This window comes from Ixodes scapularis, unplaced genomic scaffold (genome assembly GCF_016920785.2).
Source record: "Ixodes scapularis isolate PalLabHiFi unplaced genomic scaffold, ASM1692078v2 PGA_scaffold0__279_contigs__length_252992795, whole genome shotgun sequence".
Taxonomy (NCBI): Eukaryota; Metazoa; Arthropoda; class Arachnida; order Ixodida; family Ixodidae; genus Ixodes; species Ixodes scapularis.
In genome coordinates, this window is record NW_024609835.1 from 28,540,021 (window position 1) to 28,547,411 (window position 7,391).

Sequence of the window (7,391 nt, forward strand, 5' to 3'; positions counted from 1 at the left end):
ACTGTCTGACACTGTTAGCGTGAACACGGCATCGGCGCTTTTCTACAGGAGTTTCTACGTAATAAAGCAATGAAGAGCATCTGGAAAATCAAGATGGACGTCAAGAAGCACACTAGATTAGTTTCTACCTGCGCATGTAGACGATCAACATAGATTGAAAGCCAACTATAATGAGTGCGATTTGCAACAAATAAAATTCGTTTTATTCACGCTGCGTGCATGGGTGAAAAGGTATTGATGATAATGACATTAAGGCAAAGGTGCAAGCGAAGCTGGTCAAGAATGACGAAAAGGTAAGATTGTTCTAGCGTTCAAAACCTTATATCTGTATGCTCGACAACTTTAAAAATGGGGGAAAGCCGGAACACGCTTGTCGGCCAATAAATTCAGCCTATTAAAAAGAGAGCGAAAAAAACGTTTATGACAGTTGGCGTACTTCTGCTGTTTTCCGCGTTTTAACCGATCGTAAAGGGGGGTAATTTTAGTGGCATATAAATCTCGCAGATGATCAACGTTAGCGTCATCGGGTTGTTGGCGCTTCTTGAACAAGACCCACGTTCTCTCCAACTGTTATTCCTATAGGTTCGTCGCTTGTCTTTACACACTTCCTGTGGAACATAGGATTGAGCCCGCAATAGATGGGAAATATAAACATTACTCACTGGTATAAAAATAAAATACAGTAACTAAAGCAATACCACTTTTATATTGTTAATAAAGTTAGCTATAATCATCTACAACCCATCTAGCAAAAGTAATTACTGTTATTCTCCGGCGAAGAGACAAAATGCAGGGGAGTTTTTCCATATGGATGCAGAGGATAACCGGAAAAGTAAACGTGTTGCTGTTTGCTTCTATTTGAAACAGGAAGTCTCAAATTTCAATGACACTAGCGCCAGTTCAACCTGTTGAGCACATTTATATCCTTTAGTACTCTAGAAAAAAATTCGTTCTTGAAAGGTTCATTGTCTCCCCAAGAACGCTTTCAGCTCGTGAAGAACGGTTTCGCTTCAAGAAAGAAGCTGAAAAGAACATTTTATAGGCTTTTCATAAGAGCCCTTTTAGGGAGGGCTTAAAATAACTTTGCCAAACCGGCCAGAGCTAGGCCTTTCGAGTCGGATCTGTTCGGTTGCGATCGCTCCCACCCCACGTCAATCAGGGGTGTGGGTCCATATCATATGAGCGAAGGACGTTTTAGCGAACAGTGGTCATTTGAGTGATTCGACGTTTTAGCGAATGACGTACCACTGGGGCGCGTACTGACCCACCCGCCCCCTTCGTTCAAGTCGCTTCGCGGCGACAGTCTGCGACGGCTCATTACAAAAATATTAATCCACCTGGCTCACCCGCACACGCCGCTTTGCGGCGGCCGACCATTTGCTTTCGATGTGTCTTTCGATGAAAAGTCGCGGGTGGGACTTCGCTAAAACGTCGTTTGACAAATTGAGTTCCACCCCAGGGGTGAACAGGCGGGACTGGATCGTAAAACATCGTAAGCATTGACATTGATCCTGTGTTAAAGATCGAGAAAAGGAGCGATAGAAAATCCGATGGAAGAAGACGCAAAACTAGGCGTGTTCATGTTGTCTGTCGCAACCGATTGTTGTCCACTGCAATTCACCGGCGTTGTTTTTTTTTTCTTTTGTTTGTTTGCGCAATAAAGTAAGGTCAGACTAGGGAACGACCGTACAAACGATGTTCTGCTACCTCTCTGTGTTTATTAAAGTCTTACCAGCACTCGGAGACCTATCACGATTTATTCATCATTTATTTTTCCTTGAGGGCCCGTGGGGCATTATACAAGGGGGGTGGCAATAGAACAAAAACAAAAAGAACAGTAAACACAATTATAACACTGTAAGCTAGCTAGGTAGGTTAGATAAAGAGAGGGTAATGGCTTCAACAAATTTAGTAGTATCATTAATAGAAACGATGTTATGAGGTAGTGAATTCCAATCCTCGACGGCCAATGGTAGTGTGGAAGTCTGGTGAGAAACAGTTGATGATCGAATTGGACGTAATTTACATAGGTAATCTAGACGCGGGAAAATACGATGGGGAGGTGATAGCAGTGATTCTTTGAGGTGGCTATTGTGATAAAAAATTCGATGGAGGAGAGAAAGGCGTGATACTCGGCGGCGAAGGGAAAGTGAATGAAGGTTAGCTGATTGGCGTAATCCTGATACGCTGGTATATGGTGAGTAGTTGTTATAAATAAAACGAAGGGCTCTGTTTTGGACGGATTCTAGATTATTTGCAAGGTAGGACTGCCATGGGGACCATAATGATGAGGCGTATTCTAATTTCGATCTTATAAGAGTAGTATACGCTAGTCGTTTTACGGAGGGTGTAGCAAGTTTAAGGTTACGGCGCAAGTATCCGAGAGAACGGTTAGTATCAGAAATAACAGAAGTTATGTGAGTAGTCCATGATAGGTTAGAAGAGAGATGAACACCCAGGTACTTATAAGATGAGCATGCTATTACTTGAGTGTTAGAGAAGTAATAAGAAAATGGTGTGGCACGCGAACTGCAGGAAAATGATAGGGATCTACATTTATTGAAGTTTAATGTCATCTGCCATTTTTCGCACCAATGGATTACAGACTCTAGGTCTTCCTATCGATAACGATCGCTGAGCGCGCCCCGCCGCTCTGAGGCTGGCGACAGCGGATGGTGGAGAACGCGGACCTCTTCCTTTTTGTTACGACATGGACCCCACGACTGCGCCAGACCTGTGTCGCGTGTTTATTCCGCAGCTAGACCAGCTGGGCAGCAACAGTAATGGGACAAATCGTTGAAGAGCTCTATCGGCCCGTCAAGTTCGAGCTTGGGCAAGTTCGAGCAGCGGTCATTTTGAACGACAGACCGTCTCCGGCGAATCGCTCCAAAAATGCAAATCCATCTTCCGCTTGTCGATTTGAAGCATGCCCCACGAAGCGAATTTTCGTCGCTTTCGCGAATTTCGGAAACCGCTTTGGATCTAACAGTGGAATTCACCATAATACATTCACCTCATAAAGTCTACAAAAGTGACTTGCGTAGTATACATAATTTGTAATGATGTAACTATTGGTGATGTAAAATCACTGTCGTCGACATTTACACATTTCAACATAACAATAACCATTATTTCGAATTATTGGTGCCCACTATCTAGACTCTGAAATGGATGTATAGCGAAATACTACCAGGTTTTGTGGCATCTAGAACATGTAAGACCACGTGATGCTATTTGTTACCCGCCCTCCTTTTTCAGCATGGACTGCCAACCAGAGCGAGAGCGAACATCAACCAGAGCATCAAAGTAAGCAAATATGAATAAGTAATATTTAAAATGATTCAGCATACTTATGTGAGCCGTGCGAGATGTTTTGAGTGGCAGTCGTGCTTTACAAATGGCAGAACATCACTGCAGGGTAAAGAAAGTAGGACCTTCTCCAACTCCTCTTCATCGTCCAGTGATGTTCCACCATTTTTGATGCACGAGTCCCACTCAAAACACGTCGTACGGATCACTGCCTTTGCGCCGTAAGTCTGCTGAATCATTTCAAAAGTCTCAGTCACCTTTTCGAGGGAGAGACAGTCGTGATTGTAATAACCGACGCTGGCGATTACTCGGAAGTTGCCAAAAATAATATAAAATGCTGTTCGGTCTCGCTGAGCATGCTGCAACAAGGTACACTTTTAGTCACCAGTACGACACCGTTTATTACATTGACAAACATCAAGTTACATAAAAACACAAATATTTGTCTGAAAGACGAAGCCCAACCCTTTTGGTTTCCGTTCTAAAGCTGTATCTCGTGTGCTCCTGTTGCAAAACGTACAGCGCCACGAAAGCGGGGAATTTTGGGAATCCTCGGTACAGATCACGTGCTTTTTTGTTGCTCCTCCGTGACCGCCCGTAAATCGCGGCAGTTACCGCCAGCAGCCGTCGCAGCCGTCCACCATCCCCCCCATTTGCCGGAACGTCGTACGTCGTTGGCGGCGTGCCGTATTTGTGGCAGCATAAACGGATCGCGATAGGTAGAGCTATTCACTTATTTGAGTAGGTTATTCGCCATAACTTACCTTCACGTCTTCTAGTTTCATCCAATCCACTTATTTTGCACCGCAACCGCGGCAAGTTTTGACTACGTTCGGCAAAGTGTGGGTACAGCATGCAACGGAGCCGGTACAAAGGAGAGGGATGAGAAACGGGCAGCCTCCCAAAATAGCTAACGCGATACCTTCTCCTTCACTTCCATACGCTCTTCGCTCGTCGGACGACTCGGCTGGTCTAACGTCGTTGCCTTGGTAATTAACCAACGCCCGCTCGCGTATGTCACGTGATAGCTGGAGGTACTACGATGGGAATGGTGTACCGAGGACTCCCATTATTGGTCGCGAGGCGCGCGCGGGCTTTCGGGATTTTTGCAAAGAGTATATTTGTAGACACGCGAAAGATCTCCCTTTCCTTTCTAGACAACACAGGCCCAGACATCAAGGTTGAAAGGTGATGAAAAGGTGATACACAGAAGACAGCGTTGCTGTGTTGGTGTATTGTACCCAGTGTTCAGGAAAATTTAACACCTATATACACACGACAGGCAAAGCAACACCACGTAAAAGTTGATTAATTTTTCACCCGATTGTTCAATTTTCCTGAATAAAACTAGTTGAAAGTTAGCGCCTGTCCTTTCTACTTTTTGTCCTTGTCCTTCTGTTGCGCTATTTTATGCTTTACCAGAAAAGTTGGAAATGCCCGAACGGTCTCAAAGTGACGTCAAAGCTATCCACAAATTGCCGTCAAAGCCTGATAAAATTTCGGGAACCATTATCAAGTTTGCATCACAGACCACAAGGGACGCCTGGTTGGACAGAAGAGCTCGGCTGAGAAACGCTGGTATCAACGTGTACGTTAGCGAAAACATGAGAGGTAAAACAGGGAGATGCTGGCCAAGACAAAAGAATGGGCGAAAAGGAAAGGATTCTTGTATGTCTGGCATCGGAACGGAAAGCTTTTTGTCAGGCGAAAGGATGGCGAGCGCTCTTACATCGTCAAGAACGAAGACATTTGCTCGCGCTTCAATCCTAGTTCTGCCTACGTGAATATGGCGCATCAGTTATTACTTGATGAATTCGCCTTATTTACTACTTACTGATTTGAAACAACGCCTAAGCTCATGGTCTAATATTTCCCTACGGGCTTTCCATTTAAACGTAAGTTCTGCAAAGAACAAAGTCATTGACCTCGAATATTGTTTTGGTCAGTTTGAAATTCCTTTTGATGTAATGATGTTAACTGAAACTTGGTATTCTGATAGGGGACGTTTTTTGTGTTTTTTTTTCATTTGCCATCCTACATTGCCTATTGTTTAAATTGCACCACTAGTGGTGGTGGAGGTGTGTGTGAAGTAATAAAAGAAGGCATGGACTGTGAACTGTTATCATGTTTTTGTTCTATCTCTAGTGATTACGATATCCTCTACTTGCTGACAGATAATACGCTTGTTTCTGTAGTTTACCGTCCACCTGATGGCAACTTTCCGAATTTTCTTGCTTTCTATGACACTCTCCCGGGATTCTGTAGCGACAATAAGTTACCTTGATTATTGGAGATGATTTTAACACTGACATTTACTTAATACCACACCTAGAATGATTTCGATGTTCTGCTTACTACGTATGACTGTGTTAATGTGATAACTAAACCAACGTGAATCACGGAAAACACAGAAACCCTTCTTGATCTCTTTCTCACAAATGTTGATAACACTTGTGTGATTAGCGAAATTTTAAGCGATCATATAAGTGACCATTTGCCAACTTTCTTTTGCATAACAGGCAAGCGATGCCATAAAAATAAGAAAAAGTCCATCAGTCGTTTTCAAGGTATCACGCTTGATAACCTTGAAAAGTTTGGTGAATGTATTAAAAATGAAAATTGATCTGAAGTTGTTAATGAAACAAACCATGATGTAGCGTACAATCTTTTTCTGGGCAGGTTTCAAGAACTGTATGCAAGCAATTTTCCGTATAAGACATTTACAGCATCCAAAAGAATTCGTAAGCCCTGGATTACCCCAGACCTTTTATTGGAAATTAATATAAAAATCTATTGTTTTAATCTATTGTTCTATTGTCTTATTGTTTCATGGAATTTAATAAAACAAAAATCAGACGGATCTAAACAATTTCAAATTATATAGAAATAGGCTAACAAAGGAACTTCAAAAGGCGAAGGCGTATTACTATCTAAGGAACTTGGGTTCGTCAAGTGCACGTGTTGATGTTCTATGGAAAATGATTAATTCAATCTTACGATGCGACTGGTCTCATGTTGGCGTAAAAAATCTTTGTGTGAATGGTACAAACTTACAGCTGTTGCTTTAGTTAATTCGATTACCGATCATTTTGTAAACTTAGCTACAGACGCATGTAGTAATGAAGCTTGTTCATACATTAAAAGAAGGAATGAGAATTCTGTTTTTCTAGATCCAGTTATTGATACCGAGGTGTTTTCGGTGTTTATGAATTTGATGAAAACCACGAGTAGAGATGCTGATGATATCCAGATTAAGCCAGTAAAATATGTTCTAGACATTATAACCCCTCATGTAACACATATTTTCAACTTGTGCATATCGACAGGAATAGTTCCTGTGCGTATGCAAGTAGCCAAGGTTTTCGCTTTGCACAAGAAGGGAGATAGGAATGACATTAATAACTAGAGACCTGTGTCAATACTGCCACTTTTTTCAAATGGACTTGAAAAAGTTATTCATACCGGCTTGTCTAGCTTTTTTGACAAACATAAGCGAATTACCAGATCCCAGTTTAGATTTAGAAAGCATAAATCAACTGAACTTGCCTTACTTGAAGAGAAAAAATTTATTTTAAGAAATCTCGTGAAACGAATACTAGTCCTTGCTATTTACGCAGACTTTACCAAGGTTGTTGATTTTCTAAACCATGAACTATTATTGAAAAAGCTGGAATTTAATGGGATTCGCGGACAAGCTTTCACTCTTCTTCAATCCTACCTTGGGAACCGCAAACAATACGTTTGTTGTAGTGATTTCACTTCCACAATCAAATCGGTAATATCGGGTGTACCTCAACGCAGTATTTTATTACCTTTTCGTTTTGACGTTTATGTCAATTATAGTGTGAACATTGAGCAGACAACTAAATTTGTTATATAGGCTGACGATGAACGCTTCTTTTTACTGCTGATAAGGCACATCAACTTATATATATGGCCAACACAGTACTTGATAAATTAGGAGTATGGACCGACAAAAACGCTTTAAAAATAAATAACAATAAAACAAAAGCTATGATATTTAGGTCGAAAAATTCAGTTATTTTTCCATTCGGACACATTTAAATAAACTTAGTAAATAT